We start from the raw sequence: 17,433 nt of genomic DNA, 5'->3' as shown, positions 1-17,433 counted from the left end.
CCACAAATTAAAGGTTGTAGCCAGTCGGATAGAAAGTTGATTAAAATGTCATGCTCCAATTTACTCCTATTAATTTTTCTTCGTTCTCTTGCCATCTATTTTAAAAGCAGGAATGTAAATCCTAGCAGCCAGCCCATTTTAGGTTCAGCACCATGGATAGTGCTTGCTTATTGGAGGCTTACATTTACCCACCAATAAGCAAGCATAACCTAGGTTCTCAACCAAAAATGGACTAGCTCCTATGCATCACATTCCTGCTTTTTAAATAAAGATAGCAATAGAACGAAGAAAATTTGATAATAGGAGTAAACTAGAAAGTTGCATGCTCTATCTGAATCATGAAAGGAAAAAAAAAATAATAATAATTTAGTATCCCTTTAGGTAAACAAATCACCCAACTGTCTGAAAGGGACACTAGATTTTTCTTTGCATAAATGTTTTGTAGATGATCCATTTATATAGCTCATACAGGGTTGTTGTTTTTTCTAAAAATGTATAGTTTTGCTTATTTTTAAATAACATTGTGCTGATTTTCAGACTCCTAACCAAGCCACAAAGTTTTAGAAGTAGACTGTTGTCTACCTACTCTTACTCCTGTTTGTGTAAAGAGTCTTTTCATATGCATAGGGGGGGGGATGTCTGCTCTATTTGCCTTCCAACCCATCTCAGTTGGTGTCCCAGCCTAAAATTTGCAACAGTTCTAGATTGGAAGCTTCTAAAAAGGTTTTATACTGGATTTTTAGATCAGTATCTGTGCATATTATTCTTTATAGTAGTGTCTATTACAAGCAGCTATGAAAAGTGGTGTATACTGTCCATTTAAGAATTAATTTATATAAGCTCTTTCCAACACCTAGACACTGTCGCAAGTTGTTTTATATTGTGGTTTTTCTGCAAGCTAATCACAGCCTTTTTTTGTTTGTTTGTTTTTTTAACTTTGAGACAAGTTTTGCATAGAGAAGGCTGTGAAATAAGAGATTTGCCTCTTTTTGTAGAGAGTAAAAATATAGACTTCATCTTAACCTGTACATTGCTACTAGAATCTATATTAACTTACGTTTGACCTTTACAGGTCCTCTAAAGTGGTCAGGGTGCAGACATAAGGGAAACTTAACTGACTGACTTCCCCTCTAATATTGGGCACTATAACCTCATTCTCTATCCAATCTGGTATCCGATCTCCCAAACAATCAACCTCTGCATCCAACATCTATAGCTTGATCAAAGAGAGAAAAAAAAAAAAAAAAAAAAACCCTCTTAAATCCTGAACAAGTTTGTTGACATCCAAGATAGCTTCAAACAAAGCAAAATTTCGAGAGGGTACAAAACGCAAACCATAAATGAAAGTGGGGTACACTAGATTTTTCTTAGCATAAAATACATTTTTTTGTAGATGGTCATTTATATAGCCTATCTGGGAGTATTTTTGTAACAATGTAGTTACTTATTTTTTTTAAATAACATTCTGCTGATTTTCATACTCATACCAAGCACCAAAGTTTTAGATGTATACAGATTCAAGCTTGCTACTGTTTGTCTAATGGGTCTTTTCATATGCAGGGAAGGGGGGGAGAATCTGTTCATCTTGATCTCCTAGCCCCTTTCACTGGGTGTCCCAGTCTAACCTAATCAACCGTGCTGAACTGGGATCTTCTTAGTAAGATTTTAAAAGGTTTTATACTGGAACTTTATACTATCTGTGCATATTCTTCTTTATAGTAGTGTCTATTACATGGTTATATGAAAATTGGTGAATACTGTTTCTTTAAAAAAGGACCTTCTGTTCCAAGGAACTAGACATAGATGTTATATAATATATATCTGTTCATGTCTCTACTTTAGTTTTCTCTAAAAGCATAACTGGGAGGTCCTGTCTCCACATTCAATGTATTAAGGGTCTGCGTTGTCACTTTGCCTACCCCTTTGAAAACCCTGACTAGTGGTCTTATGAGATTTTGGCTGGACAAAAACCCTATGTTGTACTCTCAGCTGGCTAGTAGAGGTAACAGCTGAAAAAGCAAGGTAATATATTTTTTGGTCTAGTACCTAAACCACCATAATCTTTCAAAATGCCTTTGTGTGAGCTGACTGAAGATTGTATGGTATTTACTAGGGTTGCACCGATACCATTTTTTTTTATGACCAAGTACAAGTACCGATACTTGTTTTCAAATACTCGCCGATACCAATTACCGATACCTTTTTTTTTTTATGTCATGTGACAGTTTACCAAGCAAAATACAGACTAATTATTTAAGATCCCTTCTTTATAATTATAAAGGACTGTAACTCAAAAGACATTATGACATAAAACAGTTTTATTTGTCAAAGTTCACAGAACATGTTTATAAATAAAAAATATTACAATAAAATATTAAATTTTAAAGGGGTGATGCAATTGGGTTGTAGGGCTGTTATATAAACATCAATCTGACATTTGTATTTAATACAAAGTAATATAAATTTTATTCTGAAAAAATATTGGGGAAGGAGTGTCCCAGTAAACCCCTATGAGAAAAATGTGATGCGCATTCTACAGACTCAACGGAAATAGGGCTCGTCTTCATATTTTTCCAGGGCTGCTTTTTATTCCCAGTCCAGCCCCGGCTATAGATGTTCCTCAGAGTACAATATGTTTTGAACATAATTGTGCAAGATGAGAACTAGCAGTAAAAAAGGCAATCTAGCAATTAGAATAATTTTTCAAAAGTTAGCGGCAAGTTAGAAGCATCTCTGCATGTTCAGCTATAAGTCTGTTTTTGCTATCAGTAAGGAGGTTTGACACCAAGTTCAACAGTCTTTCACTTTCCACACTACTGCATGGGGCAGAAAGATATTTTTGGGCCATTTTAGCCAGAGCTGGAAATCTGTTTAATAACTGCCCAGTACTTCAGGGGTTTGTCTGAACGAGGTACAGTGATCTCTCCTACAATAATACAAATAACAGCAATTTTTATTGGCAGAACAGTAGTAAACAATTTTTAGTTTAGTCTCCACTCCATTTTAAAATGAAATGAGAACATGTAGTTTGAAAAAACGGCACAAGATAGCATATGGGTAGGAAGTGGAGGTATCGGTTTAAGTATCGGTGCATTTGCACGAGTACAAGTACTCATGCAAATACTTGGTATCGATACAACCCTAGTATTTACCAATCTCACCCCCTCAGTATGGGTAAATGCAGTCAATATGTCACCATTTTCAGAGCCTGAGAACTTATCGGATACTACTACTACATATATATATATATACACACATACATACACACACACACACACACACACACACACAGGAGGGGAAAAAAAAAAAAAACACAACGGGTAGATAAAACTCAGTTTTTATTCATTAATATTAAATATAAAAAAGGAAAAACAAAATCGTTGACTAGTCTAATGCGTTTCGGCTAACTGCCGTGATAAGACACCTGACATAGAAAGCATCAACAAGGATAATAAAAAAAAAAAAAAAAACACACACAGAGGCTAATACATCATTAGTTGCAATTGATAACACAATGTACACCCACTTAACCCTTATAGTACTACTCTATATCAAATTGAAACTTTAGTATTGTTACATGGAGGCATTAGAGAACTTAACAAAATTGAGATTGTATATACATATTTTTAATAGATAAAAGTAATAGATAAATGAATAAAAAAAAAAACAAAAGGGAAAAATAAATAATTGAATAAACTGACCACATCAAAAGCCACAAGATCAAAAGAAACCAGAAAATTATTCCCAGTAGTTAAGAACATCATATTCTGAATTGAATCCATTAGGTGTTTGTGTGGCCAGTTTAAAAATACTTCTCGTCTAGAAAGAACATTTGCTGTCACCACCCCTTCATGGGTGCCCTACTTTTTCAATAGCGCACCACTTAAAATTATCAACATTTTTCTTATGGGAGTCTTTTTAAAAAAAAAAAAAAAAAAAAAAAAAAAAGGCTAGATAGCTCTGAGCACCATTTTTCATTCGAAATGTACCCCAAATGTTCAGATACGTGTTCAGACGTCTCTGGAAGTCAAACCAAAATACTGTACATTCTATTAAATAAATTACTTATATTGTAGAACAAGGACTATGCAGCCCTTAGTTTAGAAAGTTTATCCTGTCATACAAGAGTGAAAATGTTTGCCCACATTCAAATAATCACAAGCTTTGCATCTCCTCTTTTTTTCATCTCACAATCTCGACTCCATTTGCTTCAGCCTGTACTAGTGAAGAGCGTCTTGGCTGTTTGGTGGAAATACCGAATGAATAGCAGCGGTGACAGCATTGGTGAGTTACACACTCAAACAGTGTTTTTCTTATTTGCTCGCATCCAGGAACAGGTTGCTTTATATTGATGAATTACCGGACTTTGTGACTGGGATTCTGTGTGTAGTTGCCTCAAAACTAGAGGCAAACATCTCAAAAAAAAAAAAAAAAGGCAAGTGTTAAAGACTATGGCCTCTAGTTAACAATGTCTGTCGGACCTGATCCAACAGTGCAGATCAGGTCTGACAGACATCGCTGAATACAGCGAGCAATACGCTCGCCGTATTCAGCATTGCACCAGCAGCTCACAAGAGCTGCTGGTGCAACTCCGCCCCCTGCAGACACGCGGTCAATCGGCCGCCAGCAGGGGGTGTCAATCAACCCGATCGGGTTGATTACCGGCGATGTGTGTCCGTCTGCTCAGAGCAGGACAGGTTATGGAGCAGCGGTCTTTGTGACCGCTGCTTCATAAGTGCTGTTTCTGGCAAGCCTGCAGGCTCGCCAGAAACACGGGGCATCAAGCTCCATTCGGAGCTTGATACATATGCCCCTATATATGAATAACACAACAAATCCATAAACATTTATCTATATAGTACATATAATCAGCAATACACTAATAATTGTGCACATCACTTCAAAATAACTCCCATCAATCTAGGGCTATGTGTAAATAACTAGCTCAGCACTATATCATGCAAAGCATAGTCCCAAATCACCTGGCTTAATATAAACAATCCAAATAATGACTCCTATTATTTCTGGGTTGCACATAAGCCAGGAGTAGTTGTAAACCATTTGTAGTTGTAAACTAAAAATTATGGTATACAGGCTGAACATTTCTGATTACTAACACACAGGCACAAATCTACAGATAACTTCTGATCCAGTGTCTAATCTTTTGAACATCGTGGAAAATTTAAAATTAACCCGGGTTATCATATATGCTCTATACAACCCTACTTGCGTGCTATCAGCACTAAGTGCAAGGAGACTGTGTTGCAATCTTTTAAGGTTGCTATTACTTTTGAAAAGTTCTTTTGTATCCAATCCAGCCCTTAACCGGAACCGCTACATAACTGATCAGAGCTGTGACATTAGGTAAAGTCACGGGATCCCGACAGAGGAGCCACACAACACGCCAAACACACGCTTGAAAAACTGCGGTTAGAAACAAGAGCTAGGAGCATAGCTCATGCAGGTAAACTAAAACTGCTGATACAAAGTTTCACTTACCTGTGGAACAGTTCACTTACGACTTTGAGAATAATATGTTTGCAATAGTAATGTATGCTACCACAATCTGAAGTGGGAAACTCGTTATAAGAGACTTGCAATAAGAGACATTGCTTTTACTTGGCTCTTCAAAGTGGCGCCATAAGTGTGTTTATGTCCTGCAATACTAACTTCTACCAGTATGTCTTAAAGATATATTTAATCAGAAGTGGAGGAGTTCTAAAATGGCTCAATAATATATCATTTTTCCTATGGTGGTATGCGTTTCATAACCTCTGAATACATTTTTTTCAGAAATTAGTTAATGTTATGTTATTTATATAGCTGGCTATACTAACATAGGGTATCCACTTATCCAGATTTGTTAATTTGGAAGAGTTTATACATATACATTGATTTTATCTGCTATATGACCCCTGATCAGTTGGAATTTATTTTTTCTTTATCATTTTATTGTAATTTGAGAGTGTTTTTATATGCCATTCTTTAGGAGTGGTCCTATTTGTATGAGAGACGTCCCAAATGTTACTATTGTGAATGTATACTAAACCTGAAGTATCTTTGTAAATAAATTTGTAATAATCATTGCCTACTCTGCTTGGGGTAAATTTTATAATATTGCATATAAACATATCCAGTTAAATTAAGACTAATCTATATTCACACCAATCCATAGTCATCATTTAGAAATCCTTGGGTATTGAATTTGTGGTTTAGTCTATATAAATATACATACAGACAATCAGTCAATAAGGCTATAACACCTATCTAAGGTAACATATTAAGATATCTTTAGCTTCTCCTAGCGCCCTCTAAATACTACATTCAAGTAGTTGTAAACTTATACTGTCCTGAAAAAGTGAAAAGTAAATGTCTGTAGATGTCATTTAGGCTAAGGGCATAACAATAACCCAAAATACTATGTGCAGGCGCTCATAGGAGTGAAGCAGCTGCTGGTGTTGTGCAGAGACTAATTGCAAACCAACTAATGCCAGTGCTTGACAAATTTGTTTAAAAATTAGGAGCCAGTAAGATTATTAAGTAACCAGGCATATTTTTAGGAGCCAGACCGTTGGATTTGTATATAGACATATGGAGACTAACCCAAAAAGTTAGGAGCCAGGGGTAAAATTCTAGGAGCCAGTGGCTACCAGGCTCCTGGGTTTGTCGAGCCCTGAACTAATCGATTATGAGATTTGTTGACAACTATTTTCAAATTAGATTATAACAATTAGTTGTTGCAGCTCTACGTTATTTACGTGCTCCCTTTTTATTATCTCTGAAAATTGTAGGGTTTTCGGATTCTGAGAACTGAAAATGCACAATGCAATCATTACAAGCCTAAGGTAGGTCCTAGTCCATAGTTACCTGTACAAAACAAACTAAATGCTTTATTTTTTGTATCTAAAAAGAACTGCAATGCCTGAAGTGAGGGGGAAAATGTAACCCTGACGAAGTGCCGGCTGGCACGAAACATATGTTCTAACCATTTGGTGAACCTAGCTGGCTCATTACAATACACTTTGAATATTTTTAAAAGAATGATTAAAAGTTAGGTTTTTAACCTCACCCATTTGCCAATCTGGCTTTTTTTTTTTTGCATGTGGAAGTTTTATATGCACGATTACTTATTTCCTACAACCGTTGGACCTCATTGGAGCATAAAATATTCAAATCTTTTTATTCATACTGTTCGTACCTTTATGTCCCTACGAGAGGGAGGATTTATAAAAAGGTGAAGTAGGATAGCTTTTGGGTCATATGACAGTGAATTATACACGGAAAGTGAAATGCTGAACACTACATTCACAGTGAATATTATATGGATATTCACATTCATGGAATGTTAAGCAACCTCATCTCTTGGGGCCTATACTTTTTTTGTCTGTTAGTTGGAAAGTGTGTTGGGGGGGGTCAACAGTGGATTGAGTGATTTATGTATCATATCAATATATAATGAATCCAAGATGGTGTTAGGTGTAACAACTGTCCAGTGACTAAAGGATGTAATATTTATCCTCGACTCTTCACCACAATGCCACCTTTGTTAGGCATTTTTTTTCTATTCATGCTGTGTCTTCCTATATTTTTCCCACAATAAAAAAAAATAATAATTCTGTTCTGAATAAAACAATTTATATTTTTGCTGCTGCAGATTTGACGCCATATTTCAATAGATCTGCAGTAGTCATAATAAACTCACAGATTGAAGCAATTAAAACGGCTATAATAATAGTGTTGCCCTTTCATATTATTCTGCATGGAAATATAGTTTCATGGACATTTAGAAGCTTTACAAGACGCCTTTGTTGTTTTACTCTAGAATAATAAGTATAAACATTTTTAAAACAAATGAACATCTATTTTACAACAATAAATCATTCGCTAAACTTTACCCACTAAGACTTATTTGGAGTTGCCAGCCTGGGCTTTAGTTGACAGACAAGGCTATCCATGATCATAATGTTAGTACAAATAGCAAGATATAACAGATGTTCTCCAATATTTTCACCTAAAAAGGCACACAATACCCATATTTATCATTTAAAAATGTGGCTAAAATCGGGCAATTTCAATTGCAAATTTCTCCTACTCAACTTGCATTCTCCTAGGCACACAAGTGTGTCAAAAAGGCAAAAATTAGATTGTTACGGTCATATTTTCTATAATCCTTATCAATTCAATATTTTTTTGCACCTAACTCAGTTCTCCTACAAATGCATGCACTGGTGTCCTCCATAAGTACTGTAGAGAACAGCATTAGAAATCATTTCTCTGAGCTAATGTGTGCAAATCTTGACTTGTTATGGAGTACGTTTTGATTCTAGCTGCAATATTTGTGGCAAAGTGACTGGAAAGGCCAGAGGAGGAAGATATGCCTTTACAAAAGGTGCCAATATGTTCCACGGGTTAACATAACATTGTTGGTTACCCAAAAACAAGGAATGGTTAATAAAAGATGATCTGTGTTTTTAAACCAAGACTTTCAAGTAGACGGTCCCTTTGAAAACAATCTTTATAAGTATTCTGTGGAACTTCACATACAAAGTTCACTCAACCATAGAAGTAAAATACTGGAAGGAGGAGAGAAAAAAAATAGATGATAGATAGATACACACATATATACACACACAAAATGGGTGTCTCCAGCTAATTTAACTGTTTGACAAGAGATTAAGATTTATTTTTGCCCCCGTTCTGTGGAGATTTACCACCTGGGTGCAACTTCTTTTAGCCCAGCAATGCTTTTCACAGAGTAGAACTTTCCTGTAGTATATCAGTCTGATCCCGCCTATTACAGTCAGTCCAGCACTGAAATACCAGGCAATTCCTCTCTGAACAAGGAACAAAGCAACCCCAGACGATTGTTTCAGCCTTCATTGGGCCTCGTCAGTGAGGTGTAGCAGTATTCCTCTAAGCAAGGAGTCCACGTCTGGTTTCCCCTTTTTCCCATAAATCTTGCTCAAAGTACACCGTTTTACCATTGCTATCAACTAGAGATGTAGTAGGGTGAGCCTTGAAATTAGATAAAAATTGGGCATAATAAATAAAGTATATTCCAAAGTTGTTTTATTACAACTAAGTGTTTCTAATAACCTCAAGGTGATTACTACCCCTAAAAGAGAAAATCTTTTCTACCGTTGAGTCTAATATAGGATAATGCTAAAACTACATGCGCTAGCGAATTTGAACATGCAATTGTTTTCACTAAAATAACCCATTAAAATAAACAGCATCTAATGTCCTTTGTACTTCATATTAAGAAGGGAGGATAGTCTAGAATTAATTAGGGAAGATCGACAGATAGCGTAAACATACTGCAATCTGGCCCCTGACAACTTTCAATATTGACTTGCCTGCAATACCAAAAATGTTTGGTGACATCACTGCCAACCCGGCAAATTGTGCTTGAGCAAAATACACTGGACTAATATGTACCTAGCAAAACAAACCTTTATTATATTACTAGAGATACATTTTAAAAGGGATAGGAAAGTCAAAAATAAACTTGCATAATTCAGATAGAGCGTGTAATTTTAAGACTTTTAAAATTAACTTCTCTTTTTAAGTGTGCTTTGTTCTCTTGGCATCCCTTGTTGAAAAAGAAAACACACATACCCTACACTAGTGGGAGCTGCTGCTAATTGGTGCCTGCACACAGTTGTCTCTTGTGATTGGCTAACTGGATGTGTTCATCTTGCTGCCAGTAGTGCAATGGTGTTCCTTCAGCAAAGGATAACAAGAGAATTAAGTTGTTTAAAAATTGATGTTCTGTACAAATCATGAAAGAAAATATTGGGGTTTCCAATCCCTTTAATCCGCTAGGGTGTATTAAATTGTTTTTAAATATCTTCTTTACCATTTGAAATAGATGCTTTTACCTTCTGTATCAACACATATGCTAAATAGTTTGATACTTAGTACTGGTTATTAAAAAGCTATAGAAACAAGGTTTAGATAGACGTACTCACGCCCCCAGTGAGACAGGAAGAGAAAATAAAAATTGTTAATTTTCCATTCTCTCCATGTATAGAGGGAGATAAGATAAAAGGTGGATGTTTACATACATATAGAGAGAAGCACACTCACAGGAACGAACAACTGGCTCAATACTATTATTAGCCTGTTCTATGGCGATTAACCACCTGGGTGCAGCTACTTTTAGGCCAGTAATGCTTTTCACAGAGAAGAAAATTTCTTGTAGTATATCAGTCTGATCCCATCTATTCCGGTCAGTCTAGCGCCGAAATACCAGGCAATTCCTCTCTGAACAAGGAACACAGCAACCCCAGACGACAGTTTCGGCCTTCATTGGGCCTCGTCAGTGAGAAGCAGCCATATTCCTCTAAGCACACCGAGCAAGGAGTCCACGTCTGGTTTGCCATTTTCCCATAGGGAGACTAAATACACAGAGAGAAGCACACTCACAGGAACGAACAACTAGCTCAATACTATTATTAGCCTGTTCTATGGCGATTCCCTATGGGAAAAAAGGGAAACCAGACGTGGACTCCTTGCTCAGTGTGCTTAGAGGAATATGGCTACACCTCACTGACGAGGCCCAATGAAGGCTGAAACGATCGTCTGGGGTTGCTGTGTTCAGATAGGAATTGCCTGGTATTTCGGCGCTGGACTGACCATAATAGGCGGGATCAGACTGATATACTACAGGAAAGTTCTTCTCTGTGAAAAGCATTACTGGGCTAAAAGAAGCTGCACCCAGGTGGTAAATTGCCATAGAACAGGCGAACAATAGTATTGAGCCAGTTGTTCGTTCCTGTGAGTGAGTGATATATATATATATACACACACATACACACATACACACACACACACGTAGCCCTCAGTTTACACTGGGGTTAGGTTCCAGAAGGAATGGTTGTAAATCGAAACTGTTGTAAATTGAAACCCAGTTTATAATGTAAGTCAATGGGAAGCAAGGGAGTTTGGTTTCAGGCCCCTCTGAAAAATTGTCATAAGTAACACCTAATACACTATTTTTAAAGCTTTGAAATGAAGACTTTAAATGCTAAACAGCATTATAAACCTAATAAAATAATTACACAAAACAGAATATATAATTAAACTAAGTTAAATGAACAAAAACATTTGCTAAACAGCATTATAAACCTAATAAAATAATCACACAACACAGACTTCACTTGCATTCTTCTGCAAACAGTTCTTTCTATGCATTCCAATCTGGACTGATTTATAGACAGGAAGATCATGTTCCTTTGAAATCTGCTCGATAGCTCAGGTCTGGTTAAACTGATTCATTTCAGCTTGCTTGGCTTTGCTGCAACACAAGCGGACAGCTCCACCTACTGGCTATTTTAATAAATGTACTGCTTCTCAATGCATTTCAATAACAGTCACATGACTGGAAAAAAAGGTTGTTATTCTGAAACGGTGTAAATTAAACCGTTGTAAAACGAGGGCCACGTGTGTGTGTGTGTGTATATATATATATATATATATATACACACACACACTAATGGAGTCTGCTCTCCCTGGGAACTCAGCCCATTTGATTGGGTTGTGATTTTGCATTAGTAGAGACAGCCATTTCACATACCAGAAAAAAAAATACCAAAAGGGGCAATTCAACGTGCATTTTAAACGCTGTAGCTTGTATAACAAAATCTTTAAACATGTTAAGGGGGAAACCAATTTTATAGCACAGTCACTCTAATAAATATTACACAAATATACATCAACCTATTAATCTCCAATCTACCTAAAATATGGATCTTCACATTGTGGGAGGGAGGGGGGTGCATCACATAAGCTACTCTTTTAGTAGCTAAACTCAGATAATTTACGTGCCCGGCCCCAGTGTGATGGGGCTCAATTGGAAAAATATGCCATTACATTAAATAAAAGCCGTATTAACTGTTGGTATTGCCTCTTTAATACATAGGCACCAAGTTTGCAGCATATGATTCAGCTCTGTTTACAAACCCAAAATTATATATAATAACGTTTCGAATTACATTATATATTTTCCTTCCCCATGCATGCAGCTCAACGGCCTGTTTGCCAATAGCTGAGCTACTATGTGAGGCAGGCAGCAAGGGTGACATGGACACCTATTGCGACACTCTTAGGACTAGGAAGGCAAAATGCGCAACTGCATTTCTAAAAGCACGTTCCCTAACAAGCAAACAATGTTGGTCGGGAAATGTAGTACTATAATTAACCATAATGTATCAAGTAGAGTAAGTAAAGACTACAACTCCCACACTGCTTTACTCAGCTGGTCACGAGACAGCTGGGTGCAGCCTCACCCGCAAAGTTGCGGAATGACACCCCTCCCGAGCCCCTATTGGCCAAAACTAGCACAGGCCCCTCCCCCTAGCTGGTCTTTGTCCGCCCGCTCAGCAGCCACTTTTAGGTCGCGAGCTCAGCTAGTCGCTTATATAGAAAATTGGGGTTGTAAAGAGTAAGCCTATACGACACAGTCATAAATTATACTAGATGGCGAAGCGACACTAGAAGCACAGTTTTGAATATGCAAACTAAGTGTCTCAGCGTTAATGACTGAAAAGCACAAACTCGCTGCCAACATGCTATACCAACCACCCCCAAAAATATAAAAAGAGTCATCCTATTATCGCATAACACTGATCTACGTCAGAATACCGCGGCTCCTTGACTATGCGAATCTTTTAGTAATGATTTTAGGCTGTTTAAAGAAAGAAACACCATTAAAATAATGATAACTCACCCCAACAGCTCACAGCACTATCACCAGCGCCGCCATAAGCAGCACGGCACATTACGTAGGAATAAAACAGGGGCGTCTCGCGACAACTTGTAACCCCGCGGGAGGAGGTGGGGAGAATTGCGCATGCTCTGTCTGCAGTGGGTATTGCGGTGATTGATAGGAACTTTGCGCATGCTCTTCTTTGTTTCAAGTGGTTGCTGTGATGTAATTTGGCAATATCCTAAGCCTTGTGCCCAAAAGATACAGCAAAACGCCACATATACTGATTCCACGTTACAGTATTTTATGCGTCTTTTGTTTTCATTCACACAAACAAACGCTAGCCAGATAACATGAATGACGGACATATTTTGAGGTTTTATGATTATTTAAAGTTACATTTATATGGATTTGTTCTTTTTGTAACAGTTTTAAATACCGCTGCACCCCTGAGACTGAAACAATAAATTACCTTTGATACAATACTGTATATAAATTAGAAAGTCGTATACAATTGCATGCTCTGTCTAAAGCATGACATTCAAACGGTCACCAAAGTCAATATGAAACTTTCATGGCTCATCTAACTTTAAAGGGACAAGAAAAACACAAATGTTTTCTGTCATGATTCAGAGCATACAATTTTTCAAATGTTTATAATGTATTTCTATTATCACATTAGCATTGTTCTCATGATATTCTTTGTTGAAAAGGATACCTAGGTAGGTAGTGTGCGCATGTCTGAAATACTATATGGCACCAGCAAATACTGCTACCATCTATTGCTCTTGGAATTCTATAACATTCTTAAAGCATTCTTGGAAATGTAGTGCTCTGGACATATGCACAATCCTAAATCTACTAATCTGCTTTTAAAAAAGGACACAAAGAGAATACAGTAAATTTGATAATAGAAATTGGAAAGTTGTTGGTGGGGTTTTTTTTTTGTTTCATTGTAATAATGTCTATGGTTAAAAGTAGCACTTGCAATAATGTTGCAAACAATCTAGATACACCAAATATTCCTGTAATCTACGTATAAACCTTCATAGCAACATTGTTGTCACACCTACTGCAGATATAGACTAAAGTTTTAGTTTGCCCAAAATCTGTGGTCATGGTTGGACAACATATGATATTCCTATTACTGACACTGAGTATAAAAGCTCAAATATATTTGCCAGCGTGTCAAGTTGAAATCCAAATGAATATGTTGAGTATCTGTTTAACAATAACAAAAAGCCAAATATGAAAACTAGTGTTAAAGAGACATAAAAGTGGAATATGAAATGCGCAAAATCATTAGAATTAATTTCCCAATGTTTATATTGGATTTGGCAACTAATACTATTTTGAAACATTAATGCTACCTCAGTGCTAACTTTTCTTGCACACACAAACCATTGCTAATTATTATTATCAGTTGTTTGTAGAGCGGCAACAGATTACCCAGCGCTGTAAACATAGGAATAATATGCAAAGGTAGCATTTATAGAAGACAAATGAGTGGAGGGCCCTGCCAAGAGTTGCACTGTTGTAAATCATCTCTCATGAATGTGATCTACAAAACAGCTAGGCTCATAGGCTTACATGCTAAGGGGGTTCAAGGGGATGACAAAGGAGGAGGAGAGGAACTAAGTTAAGAAGGTTGATGTATGTTGTATGTATCCCTGAACAGAAGAGACTTTAAAGGGACACTGTACCCAATTTTTTTTCTTTTGTGATTCAGATAGAGCATGCGATTTTAAGCAACTTTCTAATTTACTACTATTATCATTTTTTCTTCATTCTCTTGCTATCTTTATTTGAAAAAGAAGGCATCTAAGCTTTTTTTTGGTCCTGACCCCTGGATAGCACTTTTGTTATTGGTGGATGAATTTATCCACCAATCAGCAAGAACAACCCAGGTTGTTCACCAAACATGGGCCGGCATCTAAACTTGCATCTCAAATAATGATACCAAGAGAATGAAGAAAATGTGATAATAGGAGTAAATTAGAAAGTTGCTTAAAATTGCATGCTCTATCTGAATCACGAAAGAAAAAAATTGGGTTTAGTGTCCCTTTAAGGAAAGCTTGAAACTATGAAAACTAGGGGAGAGTCTTGTGGAGTGAGGCAGAGAGTTCCATTCTGGAGAAGTCCTGTAGCCGAGAATGTGAGGAGGAGGTCGTGAGCAGAATGAAGGGGGCGGGAGGAAGAGTATCTGAAAATGAGGTCTGAGATATAGGGTGAAGTGTTAATGAAGGCCTTGAATGTTAGAGTCAGGATGTTGTGTTTTATTCTGGAGGTTAGAGGAAGCCCGTAAAGGGATTGACAGAGAGGTGCCGCAGATGAAGAGCAACGTGTAAGGAAGATCAGCCTGGCAGAGGCATTTATTATGGATTGTAAGGGAGATAGACGGCATTTAGGGAGGAAGTGGTGAATTTTGAAGATGTTATTAAGGTGGAAACAGCAGGAACTGGCCAAAGACTAGATGTGAGGAGTGAAAGAAAAATCTGAGTCAAGTGCGACCCCAAGACATTGGGCATGCAAGGTTGGAGTAATTATGTTGTTATCAACAGTTATAGAAAGTTGGGGGATAGAGATTTTAAAAGAAGGGGGGAAATCCGGTGCTCAGTTTTTGAGAGGTTTAGCTTAAAGGAACAGTCTAGTAAAAAATAAACTTTCATGATACTGATAGGGCATGCAATTTTAAACAACTTTCCAATTTGCTTTTATCATCAATTTTGCTTTGTTTTCTTGGTACTCTTAGTTGAAAGCTAAGCCTAGGTAGGCTCATATGGTAATTTCTCAGCCCTTGAAGGGCGCCTCTTATCTAAATGCATTTTTCCCCACAACTAGAGGGCATTAGTTCACGTGTGCCATAAAGATAACATTGTGCTCACGCCTGTGGAGTTAAATAGGAGTCAGCACTGATTGGCTAAAATGCAAGTCTGTCAAAATAACTGAAATAAGGGGCAGTCTGCAGAGGCCTAGATACAAAGTAATCACAGAGGTAAAAAGTATATTAATATAACCATGTTGGTCATGCAAAACTGGGGAATGGGTAATAAAGATATCATCTTTCTTTTTAAACAATAAAAATTCTGGTGTAGACTGTCCCTTTGAAGGTAGTCATAGGACATCCAGGATGAAATATTATTAGAAATACAGTGAAATGGATTAGCAAGGATAATAGATACCGGTAGGCCTCAAGCCCATAAAAGCTTTCACTTGTGCAAATTATGAGTACCAGCAACCGCCATCTCAAAGCATGTGACAAAGTTGATGTTTATGCATGCGACCTATAATTTTATTGATGACTAGAGCAGTGATTTCAAAGAACAGAGTTTCAAACATAAGCACAAAGCAAATATCCCTCTAATAGAATTAAAAATACATTGCTAGGTATTTCAAATTTACTTTTATGTTGCTTAAAGAGACAGTGAAGTCAAAATTAAATTTACATGATTCAGACAGAGCATGCAATTTTAACTTTCCAATTCATTTTTATTATCTAACTTGCTTCGTTAACTTGTTATCGTTAAAAAGCATACCTAGGTAGGCTCGGGAGCCATAATAATACTGGGAGCTAGCTGCTTATTGGTGGCTGCACATTATTATACTGAGGGCCCTATTCTCGTGGGAATCTAGAAGGGTAGGAGGTTGAGAAACAGGAGATGAGGACTGAAAGATTAAGAAAGATGTTAATGAAAATTTAGATGAGGGAAATGTTGTTAAGTAAGTGAAATTAATGTATTATTGAGTTGGGTGGTAGGCTTTTCTGAACAGAAAAGTCTTCAGGGAGCATTTAAAGAAAGAAATATTAGGGCAAAGCCTGACAGCACGAGGAAGAGTGCTCCAGAGGGTAGGTGCTGCACGATAGAAGTCCTGCAGTCTAGCATGGGAAGAGGTGATAGTCGCAGATGCAAGGAGCAGGTCATTGTTGGATCTTAGTGGGCGGGCTGGAGTATACTTGTTTATTAGAAAGGATAGGTAGAGGGGAGCAGTGTTGGTGGGAGCTTTGTATGTAAGGGTGAGAATTTTGAATTTAATTCTGCTGTGAATGGGGAGCCAATGAAGAGATTCGCAGAGAGATTCAGCAAATACAGAGCGACGGGAAAGGTGGATTAGCCTGGCAGAGGCATTTAGGATGGATTGAAGGGGGAGAGGCTGGAAACAGGCAAGTAAGTAGATTATTGCAGTAGTCAAGTCTGGAAATAAGGGAGTGGAATATTTGCTTTGTGGTGTTAGCGCTCAGAAAAGGGCGAATCTTTTAAATATTTTGTCGATGGTTGCGGCAGGATGTAGAAAGCGTATGGATGTTGGGGACGAAGTGTAGATTTGAGTCAAGTATAACTCTGAGGCAGTGGACTTGGGGAAATGGTGATGCCATCAATAGGGATAGAGAAATCAGAAGTCGGCGTAGAGCTTGAGGGGTGGATAAGAAGGAGCTTAGTCTTGGACATGTTAATCTTTAGGTGGTGAGAGGCCATCCAGGAAGAAATACTAGATAAGCAGTTGCTGACATGAGAAAGGACAGAGGGAGAGAGAGCAGGGGTGGAGAGGTAGATCTGGGTGTCATCAGCAAAATGGTGATATTTGAAGCCATAACTGTTGATAAGTTTACCCAGTGAAGAAGTATAAATGGAGAAGAGTAGAGGACCCAGAACAGATCCTTGAGGTACTCCAACAGACAGAGGCATTGGAGAGGAGGAGTCGCCAGCAAATGACACAGAAAAGAC

At 37.5% G+C, this 17,433-nt stretch overlaps 1 protein-coding gene across 1 annotated transcript in view; it reads right to left on the bottom strand.

The window, feature by feature from the left end:
• CSDE1 (cold shock domain containing E1) overlaps nucleotides 1–12,853 on the bottom strand; it is a 501,007-nt gene extending 488,154 nt beyond the window's left edge. Inside the window, exon 1 of the mRNA XM_053705299.1 lies at nucleotides 12,731–12,853. The gene's annotated coding sequence lies outside the window, so the exon portion shown is untranslated. The remainder of the gene's footprint in view (nucleotides 1–12,730) is intronic.
• Nucleotides 12,854–17,433: the final 4,580 nt, after the last annotated feature.

The sequence above is a fragment of the Bombina bombina genome, chromosome 3, assembly GCF_027579735.1.
Source record: "Bombina bombina isolate aBomBom1 chromosome 3, aBomBom1.pri, whole genome shotgun sequence".
In the NCBI taxonomy this organism is placed as follows: Eukaryota; Metazoa; Chordata; class Amphibia; order Anura; family Bombinatoridae; genus Bombina; species Bombina bombina.
This window is presented reverse-complemented; position numbering and strand designations above follow the sequence as displayed.